General features: G+C 42.7%; 1 protein-coding gene across 12 annotated transcripts in view; it reads left to right on the forward strand.

Moving 5' to 3' along the window:
* The first annotated feature begins 12228 nt into the window (after positions 1 to 12228).
* The window catches only part of CLASP1 (cytoplasmic linker associated protein 1), a 263831-nt gene continuing 258925 nt past the window's right edge, over positions 12229 to 17134 (forward strand). For 9 of the 12 annotated variants that reach the window (XM_041739920.1, XM_041739922.1, XM_041739924.1 and 6 more), the window contains exon 1: positions 12230 to 12369. The gene's annotated coding sequence lies outside the window, so the exon portion shown is untranslated. Of the gene's footprint in view, positions 12370 to 17134 lie in introns of all 12 variants that reach the window. The other 3 variants (XM_041739917.1, XM_041739921.1, XM_041739918.1) reach the window with 1 other exon arrangement.

Consider the following 17134-nt stretch of genomic DNA (forward strand, 5'->3'; position numbering starts at 1 on the left):
ACTGGAAAATATGGCATGAATGTAAGGAGATTATCGAAAAGGAGAAATAGAACGTGAGTTATTGCAAACAGCAGAAGGCAAGAGAATTTCATCCAGGAACAGGAAATTCTAAATAAATAACACCAGTTATAAAATATGGCAAACATAAATCTTATAAATAATTTTAACACTTGCTGATTTCTTTCTTTTTTTAAAATTTATTTATTTATTTATGATAGTCACACAGAGAGAGAGAGAGGCAGAGACACAGGCAGAGGGAGAAACAGACTCCATGCACCGGGAGCCCGACGTGGGATTCGATCCCGGGTCTCCAGGATCACGCCCTGGGCCAAAGGCAGGCGCTAAACCGCTGCGCCACCCAGGGATCCCCACTTGCTGATTTCTTAATGCATCATTTAACTTTTAAACTGCAAGCTGGCAGAGTGACAGACTCCACCTCTATTTCAAGTACTACATGATATAATTAATGTGGCAAAAACAAAAATAGAAGAAACACAATTGTGCAATTCTGGAAGAGCACAGATTCCCATGCATGACAATCAGGCATACCCTACAATTTACAATAGATGGTTGGAATTGTTTCATCCTTAATACATGTGAGGAGATACAGGCAGAGATCTGTTACTTTGTTAAAACAGACATAGTAGGGCAGTTTCATTTACACATTCTGACCTACCTAATGAACTCTCTTCTCACTTTGCCAAATGACCATGAAGTATGTATGTGTATGAGTATGCGTGATGGTCCACGTGTCAGAATAGGTCCATTCTGGGAAATATTATCTGTGAAACTCTAAGCGAACTAGTTAAAATGCAAAGATTTTGAGTTGCTTGAAATTATTAGAAAAAAATAAACCTTGTCCAAATGGGAATTATCTAAAACATCATTCCAGTTCTGGGAGTCTGAATGTCATAATGGTGAGTTTCAATGTTTTGTTTGGTTTAGCTCAAGAACATTCCCTTCATTCCTCCTCAGCTTTTCTTGACCCACCCACACCTGCTAAGTAACCCTTTTTATGTTCCATCATTGTAGTAACTATATAGTCTAACAATTTATTTTCCTTACTAAACTGACTTCCTTGAGTATAAAAACTGTATCTTTTCAGCTATGTCTATCCAGGGGCAGGTCAAGTTCCACCAAAGGAGAAGCTATTAGATAATGTAAAAATACAAGCATTTCACATTCAAAAAAGTCTCTAAATGGTTCTTTGCATTTGGATGGGTTAATCAGGTCATTGGTACAGGAGTCCGTCTGAGAACTGGCATGGACCAGTTGCTCAGGAGACCTCACCGATGGCAGTTGACATCCCCAAACTGTCAGGTTACTTACTTTTTGGCATTGCCCTTTGTTCTTACTAAGTGTAAGGAATCGTCTTCAAAAAGCCTGAACAGATCTGGATTATGACACATTAGGCAACAGGTGATGTTTAAAGGGATATTTAATCATTTGTTCTGCAACAGAGCTGCTCATAGAACCACCCAGATTTGTCATGCTTCTGATGGTAAAATACTGAATTTCATACTGCCTGTTACTAAGAAATGGGTTTTTCTAATGTCAATTTCACTAGTTGTGACAGTATTGGAAACTATACCTATCCTCTTCATTAAACACCTTGCCAGGTTAGGAAACCCATGAGAGGTTAGCCAGACACCTGTACTGTCTCCTTCAGTGGGTGATACTTACTAGGTAAGTCAAGTACTAAGAGAGGGAGTGGTTATGAACACAATTTAGCAAACTAGTTTCTGATCTCCTGTTTTCATCACATACAAAAGACACACCCTGTCTCTGCTCAAATATTTCTGTAAATACACAACACTTCTCTAGTAAAGAGACTACCTGTTCCCCAAGTAGTGCAAATTCAGATTCCATATATGCTATGACAGATGATGACAATATGCATTGCTGCTGCTCTTCATGAATTTTAATTTCTGTAGGCATAAAATATTTTTTCCCTGAGATTACTGAAGATTAAGTAAAGCCATCTAATTAAATATAAGTACCTCTTACTAAAGTATTTAAGTTAACCTAGAGTGAGAGATACTGCCTAATGGAATCACAGGAAGAAAAATAAACTTCTTACCTGGAATTCGGTGATTTGTTCATTAGGGCATGCTGTCAAAAATATGCTATTAAATATTTTAAGAATTACTCTTTTCTTTTTTTAAAATATTTTATCTCTTTATTCATGAGAGACAGAGAGAGAGAGGCAGAGACATAGGCAGAGGGAGAAGCAGGCTCCATGCAGGGAGTCTGACAAGGGACTTGATCCCGGGTCTCCAGAATCAGGCCCTGGGTTGGAGGCAGCGCTAAACCACTGAGCTACCTGGGCTGCCCAAGAATGACTTTTAAACAATTACAAAAATATATGTTGATACAATAAGATGAAGAATACAGACATAAGTTTTTTAAATGACCAACAATTTTACTACCAACAGATAATCATTCACTAATATTTTGATGCATTTACTTTGAGTTTTCTATACCAAAGATGCATTTTATACATGAGCTGATACCTAGGGCAGGCACCATCAATCAGTTGATAAGTAGAATATAATCAGAAAACAGATAAAAAAAGGTAGGGCTGACGATATTAATAAAAATATCATTCTCAAAAACTGTGGGGAAAAATCAACAAAAGGCATAAAATTATAAAGCCTGTATGCCTTTAGTGAACACTAACATCTTTTATTTGTGGATAGGACCTTGAGAGAGAATGTGACCAGCTGAGTGCAGGCACAGCCAGAACTAGAATCCAGGAACCAAGGCTTTTGGCATAATCTCCCTGCTTTTCCAATGATTTTAACTGACTTTGTTATATACATGATTGAATTTAATGATTGACAAACTGGCTTTGAAATGAACCTAAATGGTCTGAGATGGGAAGAATAATACCATGTTAGCTGATCCTTTTATTATTATTTTTAAAATATTTATTTATTTACTTTGGGGGGGGGAGCACAGGGCGAGTGTGTGAGAACCTCCAGCAGATTCCCTGCTTGAGCATGGAGCCCGACTCAGGGCTTGATCTCACAACCCTGAGATTACGAGCTGGGCTGAAATCAAGAGCTGGACACTTAATTAAATGAGCCACCCAGATGCCCCTAGCAGATCCTTTTTAACCCATCCAAAAATTTTTTTTTTTTTAAGATTTCACCCATTTATTCATGAGAGACAGACAGAGAGAGAGAGAGAGACTGAGAGAGAGAGGCAGAGACACAGGCAGAGGGAGAAGCAGGCTCCATGCAGGGAGCCTGACGTGGGACTCAATCCCAGGACTCCAGGACCATGCCCTGGGCCAAAGGCAGGTGCTAAACCGCTGAGCCACCTAGGGATCCCCCAACGCATCTAAATTGTATCTGCTAGAGATTAAGTTCATTCCTTAAGTGTTTAGTCAGTATATTAGAATAGCAAGAAGCCTTAGAAGTCGTTTATAGTTTATGCACCTGTTCATAAGATAAGAACATTGAGGCCCAAAGACAAAAGATAATTTGGTAAAGATGTTTAGCTAAGATCCCACATACTCTGGATTGACGAGTACTCCCACTTACTCTGCTTTATTTACTCTGCCTTCAATTGAACTATTCAATTGGAACAAATCTAGGCAATGGTAATTAATTACTGATAATTTCACAAAGAGAGACAATTAGAAATTATGTGCCTCCTGATGGATATATGGAGTAGTTCTGCCAAAACTCAAACTTGAATCAGATTAAGGCATAGAGTATCTAGGGGGTAGAGAATATGTTAGAGACTCCCAGCAATATAGTCAGAAAAACCTAGAATGTGGGAAATATATATGGTAAATAACTAGGTTTCTGCAGTTAATAGATATCAAGGAAATGTGAGATGGAGGGGGGTGGCGGTTGGAATCTAAGGAGACCTAGAAGGGGTGCCTTTGTGTCTCAGTGGTTGAGCATCTGCCTCTGGCTCAGGTTGTGATCCTGGGGTCCTGGGATTGAGTCCTGCATCAGGCTCTCCACACAAAGCTTGCTTCTCCCCTGCTTGTGTCTCTGCCTCTCTCTGTGTGTCTCTCATGAATAAATAAAATAAAACCTTAAAAAACATAAAGAGACCTAAGAGATAAAGCAATAACTCAAATGCAATGTATTGGCTTTTGGATCCTGATTTGCACAAACTGTAATAAAAAAATTGTAAGACAGGTTCATTAATACTAAGCTTATAGAAATAAAAAGGATCATAAGGGAATAGTATAAACAACTGAATGCCAACAAATTAGATAACTTAGGTGAAATGGATACGCTCCTAGAAAGACACAAAATACTGAAATTGACTCAAGAAGAAATAGAAAATCTGAACAGATCTATAACAAGGGATTAGCAATAAAAGAACAAAAAAGCAAAATAAAACAAAAATACACACAAAGAAAAGCCACGGCCCAGAACGCTTCACTGGTGAATTCTACAAAACATTTAAGAAAACAATATTTGTCAATACTTTCTAAACTCTTCCAAAAAACACACAAAGAACCAAAAACTGAAACAGAAAAGGAGAGCATATTTCCCAACTCATTCTGTATGTCCCTATTACTATGACATCAAAAACAAAGATATCACAAGAAAATTAAAGACTAGTATCCCTTGAGTATAGATGTAAAAGTCTTTAACAATATGCTAGCAAATCAAAATTCAGCAACATATAAGAAGGATCATAACACTATTATCAAGTGGGATTTATCCCAGGAATGGAAAGTTGGTTTCACATCTGAAAATCAATTGATGTAATATACTATATAAATAGAATAAAGGACAAGTCACACGATCATCAAAACAGACACGGAAAATGGATTTGACAAAATCCCAAAGCCTTTAATAATGATAAAATACTCAATAAACTAAGAATAAAAGAAAACATGCTCTATCTGATAAAGGCTATATATAAAAACCTCACAGCTAATGTCATATTTAATGGTAAAAGACTGAATGCTTACGATCAGGAAAAAGACAGGATGTCCACTCTTAACACTTCAACATTGTATTAGAGGTTCTAGCTGGAAAAAATCCGTCAAGAAAATGTAATAAAAGTGATAACAGACTGGAAAGAAAGAAGCAAAAACAGTATCTATTTGCAAATGACATAATTTTGTTTCCAGAAAATGCTCAGGAATCCGCTACAAAAATAATCAATGAGTTTAGGAAGGTTACAGGATTCAAGGTCAATATGCAAAAATTAATTGTATTCCTATATACTTGCAATGAATAATCTGAAAATGAAATGAAGAACAATTCTTATACTAGGAAAACTACAAAACATTGTTGAAAGCAACTAAAGATGATCTATTTTTTTTAAAGATTGTATTTATTTATTCATGAGAGATAGAGACACAGAGAGAGAGGCAGAGACACATGCAGGGAGAGAAGCAGGCTCCCTGTGGGGAGCCTGATGTGGGACTTGATCCCAGGACTCTGGAATCATGACCTGAGCCAAAGGCAGATGTTAAACCATTGAGCCACCCAGGTGCCCCAACTAAAGATGATCTAAATGAATGGAAAAACATTCCATGATTATGAATCAAAAGACTTAATATTACTAAGATGGCAATACTCTTCAAATTTATTTCCAGATTCAGTAAATTCCTGTCTAAATCACAACTGCATTTTTTCTTTCAGAAATGGACAAAATGATTAGAAAATTTATATGGAAATTTAAGGAATCCCAAATAGCGAAAACAACTGGAGAGAAAAAAAAAAAATCGAAGGACTCATATTGCCCAATTTTACAAACTAAAAAGCTACAGTAATTGAAACAGTTTGTACTGGCATAAAAATACACATATACATTGGCGGAATAGATTTAGAGTCCAAAAATAAATCCCTATATATATAGTCAATTGGTTTTGGACAAGGATGCCAAGACAATGCAAAGGAGAAAGAATAGGCTTTTCAACAAATGGTGGTGGGACAACTGGAAAGCTATATGTAAAAGAATGAAGTTGGACCCCTACCTTAAACCATAAATAAAAATGAAAATAGATCAAAGACCTATATGTAGGAGCCAAAAGGGTAAGACTCTAAGAAAACGTAGGATTACACAATGGTTTCCTAGATAAGATACCAAAAATACAGCAACAAAAGAAAAAGAAGATAAATTGGACACTAAAATGACAACCTTGTGCTTTGGAGGACATCATCAGGAAAGTGAAAAGACAACCCACTGAATATGAGTAAATATTTGCAAATCATGTATCTGCTGAGGGACTTAAATCTGGAATATATTAAGAACTTTACAGCTCAATAATAAAAAGGACAACATAATTTAAAAAGTACGCAAAGCATCAGAATAGGCAGTTCTCAGATGAGCTATACAAGATGGCCAATATGCGACAAAAAGATGACTGATGTCATTAGTCATCAGGGAAATGCAAATCAAAACCACAGTGAAATAGCACTATACCCCCAGTAGAATAGGTATAATAAAAAAGACAGATATTAACAAGTGTTGGTGAGGATGTCTCCACTAGAACCTTTATATCCTGTTTGTAGGAATATAAAATGGCATCTTCACTATGGAAAGAGCCTGGCCATTCCTGAAAAGGTTAAACATACAGTTATTATATGATTCAGCAATTCCAAACCTAAGAAGATATTTAAGAAAACTGAAAACATATTTCCACAGTGAAGTCTTGTAATAGATGTTCATTGCAGCATTATCTACAACAGCCAAAAAGTAGTCCGAACAACCCAATGTCCATCAAGTAATGTATGGATAACAAATGTGTGGATAAAAAAATTGTGGCACATACATATGTTTTGACAATAAAAAGGAATGAAGTACTGTACTGCCACATGCTATAATATAATATAGATGAACCCTGAAAACATGATAAGTGAAGGAAGCCAGTCAAACATATATATTACATGACTCCATTTATATGAAATGTCCAGAAGAGGAAAATTCATAGTGACAAAAAAGTAAATTGTTGCTTAGGGCTGATCGGTTGGGGAAAAATGGGTAGTGAGTACTGATAGGTATAGGGTTTCTTTTTGGACTGATGAAGCTGTTCTACAATGGACTGTAGGGGTGCTGGGGTGGCACAGCCAGTTAAGCACCCAACTCTTGGTTTCAGGCTCAGGTCTTGATCTCTGGGTCGTGAGACTGAGCCTTGTGTCAGGCTCTGTGCTCAGCACGGAGTCTGCTTCAGATTCTCTCTCCCTTTCCCTTGCCCCTCCTGCTGATGCTTTCTCTAAAATAAATAAACAAATCTTAAAAAAAAAAAAAAAGAATTGTTAGTGATGATTGTATAACTCTTTGTATTAGACTGTTGAATTACATACTTTAAATGGATGAATTGTATAGTATATGAATCTCAGTAAACCTGGTAGCAAAAGAATTATGAGACAATTAAGGAAATGTGAAGTTTGGGTAGACCATGATACTAGGTGTTGTTAAATTTTTAGGTATGACGATGGTATTCAGGTTATATTTACTTAAGGGAGAATCTTACCTTTTAAAAAATACTAAAATACAAGTAATTTAAAAATTATTCTCTTGACCCTACCTATCCCTTGAAGTTTCACTCTACTTTTCAACCCCTACTTCCTGTGTCCAATTATCTATCCTTCCTCTTTTGAACCCATTCCAATCAGGCTTCCATCCTCACCACCCCAATGTTATGGCAATAGTCAATTAAAGCCCATTAGCAATTGACTTGGTTGCTCTTCCTGGTTTCCCTTTATTTCAGTGGCTGACCTTTCTGTCTCCTTTACTGGTTTCATACCATCTCAGTTTTTACAGGCTAGAGTGCTCCAGGGCTCAGTCTTTATTTAAATTTGTCAAATTTTTGTCTACACTTAATATCTAGATGATCTCATGGCTTTTAATACTCTTTATGTGCTTGTGTCTCCCAAATTTACATATCCATCCTAGACCTTTCTTCTGAACTCCAGATTCCAAATAGCTAACTGTCTTGGTATTTCTATGTGCTAATAGTCATTTCAATGTTGGTTTTAAAATAGACTCCACATCCAGCATGGAGCCCAACATCGGGTTTGAACTGATGGCCCTGAGATTCAGACCTGAGCTAAGCTCAAGAGTTGGACACTTAATAGACTAAGCCACCCGGGTGACCTTTAATAGGTATTTCAAACTTAACATCTCCATAGCTGAATTTATTGCTTCCCATTCCCAATCTGCTCCTCCCGGACTCTGCCATTTCAATAAATGGTAACTCCATTCTTTAAACTGTTCAGTCAAAAATATTGGGAATCTCCTTAACCACCCTTTTGCTTACACCCTATGTCAATCAGTTTATTAAACCCCGTGTACCATCCTGTCTGAATATATCCAGACACCTCACCACTCCACTGCTTGCACTTTTCCCTAGCCACCACTGTCTCACTTGCAGAATTGCAAGAGCTTCCTAAACCGTCCCTCTTACTCCCCTACAATCTGTTCTCAAAAGTCCCTTACTCCCTAAACAGTCTATTCTCAAAACAGAAGCTAAAGTAATTCTTTAAAAATAAAGTCACTTTACTTCTCTGCTCAAAATCTTCCAATGGCTTCCCCTCTCAGTAAAAATCAAAATTCTTACAATGCCCTGTAAATCCCTACACAATTTGGCATCCTGTTACCTCTGATCTCATTTCCTACTTTTCCCCTGCCACACTCTGCCTGTCATTCTGGCCTTCTTTCTGTGCTTAGAATATAGTAGACATCCTCCTCCCTCAGAATGATTTCTGCACTTGCCGTTTTTTTCTACCTGGATGGCTCTTCTCCCAAGATGGACATTTCTCCCTCCTTCAACTCCTCCCGATCTGTACTTTCTCAGTGGGCCCTCCCCGCCACCAGTCCTATTTAAAAAGAAACCTCTTTCCCTATCCTCAGCACTTCTTTCTCCTTTACTGTTTCATTTTTTCCCCATAAATACTTATCCTGACATAGTTTATATTTACAATTTTATTTTCTATCTCCTATGAGAATATGGGTATCTGCTTTGCTAAGTGTTTGGCACACAGTTTGTACACAGTATATCTAAGTGTATGAATGCTACTTAAAATGTACTTATATTCTCTGCTTTACTGGTTAATTGGTGCTAGCTTCATGAGAGTTTGGGGATGTATCCCTGAGGAAGATGAGACTGATTGAATAGAAACACTGTCCACTCAAGACTATGGTATCTATCTTTGTAAGGGAGACCAAAGCAGAGAGTGGGAATTCTAGAGGTTCAGATTTCAATTACAGTCTTAGTACCAGTAAGTCATGTGACATTGTGCTAATCATTTTTCCTTTCTGTCCATTTGTTTCCTCCCCTGCCAAATGTATCATTGTTTTGAATGGTCCTATAGGGTTTTTGAGAATGTAAAATGAAGATGAAATGTTGAATAGGAAATGTCGTGTCTTATTACTTTCTCTAGTACGTACAAAGATACACTTACTTGGCATTTTAGATTTTTAAAAAGAAGATTGTGTTTATTTATTCATGAGACAGAGAGAGAGAGAGAGAGAGAGAGAGGCAGAGACACGGGCAGAGGGAGAAGCAGGCTCCATGCAGGGAGCCAGACATAGGACTCGATCCCGGGTCTCTAGGATCAGGCCCTGGGCTGAAGGCGGCACTAAACCGCTGCGCCACCCTGGCTGTCTGCATTTTAGATTTTTTAAAGGTAATGAACATACCTGGAATGAATCCACAGAGTCCTTTTAGGGACCTGCAGATCATGCCATTTTGCTGTGTTAAGCTGTTATAAGACCAGTAATTTGACTGTGAAAGCGCTTGATGTCAGCCAGTTCTTTCTCTTGTGAAGACATCACTCTGAACATCTAAATTGTTTTCTTTCAAAATCTTTATCCTTCAATTGGTAAGTAGTCAGGGCCCATGGGTGTCTGGCTCCCATGGGAATTTTGTTTCCTAAGGATTTATCTGTATGTGTGGTTGGTGAGTCTCCTGTAGCCCATCTGTAACCCAGAACCTTGATTTTTCTCACTGGTAAATGTGAATAACAATTGGCTCATGTTTATTTTGATGGATCCAATGACATATCAATACTTTACATAAAGCAGTAGTACAATGCCTAGGACATCTTAGAGCCTCCATAAATACTCTGTATAAATACGTATTGGGCTTCCACTGCCAGGTCACTTCCTAAAACAGTTCTTTTGCCATATTATTATCCCCAGTCCAGGACCTGAAAAGTATAGCTTTCTCTACTAGTTTTCTTTTCCTTTTTTTTTTTTTTTTAAAGATTTTATTTATTTATTCATGAGAGACACACACAGAGAGAGAAAGAGGCAGAGACACAGGCAGAGGGAGAAGCAGGTTCCATGAGGGGAGCCTGATGGGGGACTCGATCCCGGATTCCAGGATCAGCCCTGGGCCGAAGGCAGACGCTCAACCGCTGAGCCACCCGGGTGTCCCTCTACATGTTTTCTAAGTCCTCCTCATTCTATTGAAAGCAGTCCCAGGGATGTTTGTACACCCATGTTCACGGTAGCATTATGCACCACAGTTAAAAGGTGTAAGTGGGCAGCCAGGGTGGCTCAGCGGTTTGGCGCCTGCCTTCGGCCCAGGGCGTGATCCTGGAGACCCGGGATCGAGTCCCACTTTGTGCTCCCTGCATGGAGCCTGCTTCTCCCTCTGCCTCTCTCTCTCTGTGTCTCTCATGAATAAATAAATAAAACCTATTTAAAAAAAAAAAGATGTAAGTAACCCAACTATCTATCCCGGTATATAAACGCAATGGAACATAATTCAGCCTTAAAAAGGAAGACAGTTCTGACACATGTGACATTGAAGCATCTCCAGGACCTTATGCTGAGTGGGATACGCCAGTCACAGAGACAGACGCCGTTATGATCCCCCTTACAGGAGGTATCCGAGTTGTCAAATTCAGAAACATAAGCAGAAAGGTGGTTGCCAGGGCTTGGAGGTAGTGGGGAATGAGTTATCAGGTCCAGAACTGCAGCTTTAGAAGATGGAAGAGTCCCAGAGACGGCTGCACAGCAATGCCCCTGCGCTTAACTCTACTGACCTGTGCAGTTAGGAGTGGTTAAAACCGTCAGTTGTGTTATGTGTATGTTACCGTATTAAGTAAAAAAATAAAAAAAAAAAAATTCCCATCCTGTTTTTCAGACCTTCCTTTCCACGCTGCCCCTGTACCCAGCCCCCCGCCTCCCTTCTCAGCCTCTGTCCTAAGGAGCTTCTCCTCCGCGAGGCTTTCATCCTCACCCATCCGTCTTCAGGTTGTCCGCCTTTCGCCCCAGGCCGGGGGGCCTCCCGGGACCCAGGCCCCGCCTCCGCCTCCGCCTGCGGACAGCAGGGGCGTCCCCTCGCCGCTCTCCCGCGCCCCGCTCCGCACACCGACACCCTCCGCCGCCGCGGGGCTCGGCGTTCACGAGCTGCCGGGAACACTCAGTGCGCTGGGCTCCGCGCGTGAGGGAGGTCGGCTCGGTCCCGGAGGGCTTTCGTCGACGCGGCGTGGGATTCCAGGCGGACTCTCGGCGTCCAACCACCTGCGCACACAGCGGCTCGACACGGCCGAAGCGCGGCTCCTTCGGGTCCTCAAGGGCGGCCCTATTATTCGCACAGTTCTCTACCCTCCGAAACGCGTTCCCACGTGTCATCCGAAAGTGACGCGAGAGGGAAGAAGGGGCTGCGGCCGGCCCCCTGCTCCGCTCCCAGGAGCGCCGCGCACCGTTCCGAGTTGTGCTTCCGGCTCAGGCGCCGGCGCCCGGCGGGGCAGGGAAGCGCGGACGGACGCCAGCCGCGGTACGGAAAGCCGCAGGGCACAATTTCCTTCATCTCGGCCGCCCCCGTGGTGGGGGCGGGACGCGCGTCACCCAGAAGGGAAAGTCGGTTTCCGGCAGGCATTAGACCCCGACCGCAGGAAGTCCCGGCCGGACGGCTTTTCTCCGGGCTTTCCTGACTCCCTCTCAGCTCTATTCACTGCGCTCCCTGCTGTGTGGTTCTCTGTCTCCGCGGCTCTCACCTCCGAGCCTCGTGGCCCAGCCTGAATTTGGCCGCAACTTCCCAGAGGCCCCAGAGGCACCCGGCTCACGCTTCCCTTAAAGAACCTTCACCCTACGGGTCCCTGCCGGGGTCAATTAACGTTCTCGGAGGGGGAACGAGCTCCCGGGATTCGCAGCTCCCGAAGCCCGGGGCGGCCGGGCCTGCGCCTGCGCCTGCGCGGGGCGTCACCATAGAGAGCAGCCGCCTCTCTGGGCTTGGTTTGCGCTCTCTATGGTCCAGCCGGGTTGGTGGCGGTAAAAGGGAGACTGCACTGCGCAGGCGCTCTCGGCTTCTTTTTTTTTTTTTTTTTTTTTTTTTAATCCCCGCACCAGGCGCTTAACCTCATTGGGGTGGAGGAGAAGGCGGCGGCTGTCTGGGCTGCAGCGGCAACAGTAGCGAATAATACGGCGGTAGGTGCCCGGTTAGGGCGAGGATCTCGGGGCTGAGCCCTCCGAGGCCTCTGCGCGTCGCCTGCGGCGGCGGGCGCCGGGTCTGGGTGGGGGCGAGGTCCGGCGCTGTCATCGGCTCTCGGGGGCACTTTGGGGGGAGGGGGCGGCCCCGGGGGGGCGGGCGGGGAGCGCGGGGGGAGGGTTGTTTATCCCGCCTGCGGGCCGCTCGCTGACCCCGGGCTGCTCTGCAGGGGGAGCGGGGCGGCCGCGGGGTCAGCGCGGCTTTGTGTGCCCCCGTCTCGCGTCCTCGCCCGGACCCCACCCTGGGCCCCTCCTGCCCCGGGGCTTCCCCGCGCCGCGGCAGGAGCAGCCGAGCGGCCGGTCGCGTTTGAACGGAGCCCGGGGTTCCGAGGGGAGGGGCGAGGGGAGAAGCGCACAGCCGGTGCTCGGCGAGCGGGGGGTGGAGGAGGCTCCGCAGGGCAGGGGTGCCGGGGAGCGGGCGGCCGCGGCTCCCGGGGCTCGCGGGGCTCGCGGGGCTCCCGGCCGGGCCAGACAAAAGCTGCGCGAGCCGAGCCCAGCCGAGCCCAGCCGAGCCCAGCCGAGCCGAGCCCAGCCGAGCCGGGCCCCGGCGGGATGCGCAGGGTCCCTCGGCCCCCGGGGCCCGCGCCGAGCTGCCTCCCCGAGCGGGGCAGGGCCGCCGACCAGCGCCGAGGTAAGCCTGGTGCAGCCTCCTCAACTTGCCTTTGTTGTTCTTTGGTATTGGCAGAGCCGCCCTGACGGAGACGAGTGTGTGGTCTTGCACGTTAGCCTGGTTGGGTACAATGGACCTAATCGAATTTCCGAGCCGCTCGGATGAGTATGGGGTTTTCCAGAGTCTTGACTTATTACATAATGTCATTGAGATAGTTGTGTTTGTTCCCAAGATTAAAATAACAACAACAACAACAGCAACAACAACAAACTTAGGCAGAGCCCTTTGAAGCATGGTTTGTTGCATCCGGATGAATTCATCGCTGGTGGGGTTCGTTCATTCAGTCCCGGCCGTGCATGGAACCTCTGTGAGTCCTTTGGTCTGGAGACTTCAATTTGTAGATGTGGCAGCGAGAGCTTTTGGGTTCTCCAGTCCTTTGGGAGGCTGTGATTTGCAGAAGAGTCAGAAGGGAGAAATAGTTGCATGCTGCCATGTGCCTTGTCCCCTTTTTCTGGTGCCACGAGCCCCGAAGAAATTCCAGCTTTGGAGATTGTTGCTTTTATTACTGTTATTATTTGTGACACTCCCTGAGCCCTTGGTATGAGGGATCCTGGACAGTGGGCTCCTTTTTGCTCATAGAGGGAGTGGGAGAATAGTAACATTGATGCAGAGACATTATTGATAAAGACAAAAACCACAATGTCCCAGAATTAGTGCGTGTTATTTATCTTCTCCATTTGCTAAGAAAGATTTAAATTTTTGTGAGTTGTTTTCTTATTCATTTTTGTAGAATCATGCGACTGTGCCTTTCTTAGTAATTGTTACTCAAAGCTGTTTCTGTAATTCCTGGCTTGTTAGCTAATAACATGCATGCAGCAGCACTATTTTTGCTTTTAAAGTTTTTAATTTTTGCCGTGTTTTCAGCCCTAGCTTTATGTCCTCCCTAACTAAGGTTAACCAAACTGAGAAATCCTTTGAAGTGACCATCAGTGGTGGAGCTGTCAAATATCATATCCCCATGTTACGATCTAAGTGGTAAATATGGAAAAAGGCCTATGCTAACCTTACACCTTAAATTAGGGTTAGAATTGAAAACCTAGATCTCCTGGTATGTCAGGATTTGGGCCAGAGACTCAACTTTATCTAAATGAGGTAAGCATTTTTTTTATACTGAAAGGAAAGAAAAAAACTGAAGCTTGGTGTTTACGCTCCAGTAACCACTCCGATAGAATCTCTTAAGTGTAGTTCCGATGATGGGAACTTACTTTTTATAGAGCAAGATTTCAGATCCTTAAAATAGTTTGACAGGGATGTTGAGAAATGATTGGCCAAAGAGCATTAAGTTTATTGTTCATGTGTGTTATGTTCATTGGTTTTGGATTTACATTTTTTTTGCTTCAGTAGTTTGTTAATTCTGTTTTCTTAGGTGGGCTCAGTCCCACAATTTATAAGTTGAGTGAGAGATAGTTTCTTGGATCTGGGACTTAAATTTATTTTTGAGATTCCATTTCTTCTTAACAATCTTCTATTTATAAAATCATAAGATTTTAGATGAAAAGACTTTAATTTAGTATTCTTGGTAAATATTACAGCCATTTGAAAAATTATAATATTAGACTAAGAGTATTAAAACTGCCAGTTTTGATAACTGCGGGAAAAACAATCATCTAAAAGGTTTCCTAGAAAATAAGAGAAGGATCTATTAGTTAAAAAAAAAAAAAAAGACTCAAAACTAAGCAAAGGATAAGTCATTAATGATAGAATATTTGGTTTGTAAAATGTAATTTAAGAAAGTAAACAAACCTTTCTTTATCCAGTGCAAGCAGGGCAACCTGTTTGACTAAATGACCTCCAAAGTTCTTCTCTTTTTAAGCCAGAGTTTAGTCATTATTTCTGGTGGGTCTTCATCACCCTAGGGTTTCCTGCCTCCTTTATGCTCAGACCATTACTGACATACTGCCTGCTTTTTTTCCCAGAGATTGTTAATGGCAGTCCCAATCTACCTACCCCCATGGATCTCTAAAAATATGGCTCCAGGGTACTCAAATGATGGTGCATTTTTCCTTTTTTTTTTTTTTTTTTTTAAGATTTTTATTTATTCATGAGAGACACACAGAGAGAGGCAGAGACATAGGCAGAGGGAGAAGCAGGCTTCCTGTGGGGAACCAGTATAGGACTTGATCTCAGGACCTGGGATCAAGACCTGAGCTGAAGGCAGATGCTCAACCACTGAGCCAGCACCCAGGCACCCTGATGGCTTTCTTTCCTAATGCCTGTGTTGACTTCCCTTTTGATTCATGCCTGGAAATCTCATTCCTTGCTGATTACTGTTGTATCCATTATCTCCCTCCCCGAAAGGGTGATGCCTGTGCTTTTATTCTCCTCTAGAATCCTTGAGGACACTGGGAGTTTATACAACACTGTGGTATCCTCTGTACTTACTACCAGGATTTGTGTCACTAGTCATAGTAAATGTACGAAATGTGAAAGGTTGAGCAAAAGTATCATAAATTAGAATAGAAGAATTTGAGCTTTGGAAGAGCTCTTAGGGCTTCATAGACCACTCTCCTACCTTTTGTTTACTCTATTCTGATTATCAGCCTCACGTTGCAGAGGTACTTCTCTGTTATTATACAGATCTTGGTTACTGGAAAGCTGGTTTGGACTGTACCAAAATCTGCTGCTCCCGTTACCTATTTTTTTTTTTTAATTTTTATTTATTTATGATAGTCACAGAGAGAGAGAGAGAGAGAGAGAGAGAGAGGCGGAGACACAGGCAGAGGGAGAAGCAGGCTCCATGCACCGGGAGCCCGACGTGGGATTCGATCCCGGGTCTCCAGGATCGCGCCCTGGGCCAAAGGCAGGCGCTAAACCGCTGCGCCACCCAGGGATCCCCCGTTACCTATTCTTGGTTGTACTTGCTGAAGCAACATGAATTAAGTCTGTTTCTTCACATAATAGCCTTTCATTTCATAGGACAGTCATCAAGCCTTCTGTAGATTCATTTATTGATGAATTAATTTATTAAACCAGGTACCATAAGGGTACAGTTGAAAAGACTGCATGGTCCTCATACTTGAAGGGCTCACAGTCTAATAGGGGGATAAAATGTTACAAAGTGATGCCAGTTATGCTGGAAATATGTAAACAGCCCTAGATCCTTTGTACCCTCATTTTTTTTTTTTTTTTTAAAGATTTTACTTTAAAAGATGTATGTATTTATTTGAGAGAGAGAGAGAGCTCGGGAGCACAGACTTGCATGCATGGAGGGGGAGAGGAGGGGGAGAGGGAGAGAGAATCACAAGCCAGCTCTGTGCTGAGATCAGCACCTGAGATGACACCAAGAATTTGATACTTAACCGACTGTGTGACTCAGGTACCCTGAGATTTTATTTTTTTTAAAGTAATCCCTACACCCACCATGGGGCTTGAATTTATAACCCCTAGGTCAAGAGTCTCACGCTCTACCGATAGAGCCAGCCAGGTGCCCTGTCCCCTTCAGGCAACTCTCTTTTGTTAGTGTTTTTTAAATGCAATATCTGAAATGAAACAGTAATTTCTGTGACCTGACCAGAGTATACAGCTGTTGTCTTAGGTTAAGAAACTGTTTCAAGTGTTTTCAAACTTTGTTGTATGTTCTGGCTCTGCCACTTACTAGCACTGTGACTTTGTGCCATGGGCCTGTTAAGTCCTCTATATTTTAATAATTTCATCTATAAAACAAGGGTGAGGAGAGGGCATTGTTAACAGTAGTACCTACTTACAGGGTTGTAAGGGTTAAATGAGATAATACATGTCAAGGGTTGAGAGTCATCACTGGCATATATAGTAAGTAGGTGTACATGGGATTCCTACTATGTATTTGTGTCAGAGTTAGTATTAATGACAATGTAGCATAAGAAGCAATAATCAACTCACCTGAATCACTGAGGCTCTTTTTTTTTTTTTTTTTTAAGATTTTATTTATTTGACAGCGCACAAGCAGAGGGAGATTAGAAGTGGGCTCTCCGCTGAGCAAGGAGCTGGACGTGGGGCAGAGGGAGATTAGAAGTGGGCTCTCCGCTGAGCAAGGAGCTGGACGTGGGGCTCCCCAAC

This window comes from Vulpes lagopus, chromosome 24 (genome assembly GCF_018345385.1).
Source record: "Vulpes lagopus strain Blue_001 chromosome 24, ASM1834538v1, whole genome shotgun sequence".
In the NCBI taxonomy this organism is placed as follows: domain Eukaryota; kingdom Metazoa; phylum Chordata; class Mammalia; order Carnivora; family Canidae; genus Vulpes; species Vulpes lagopus.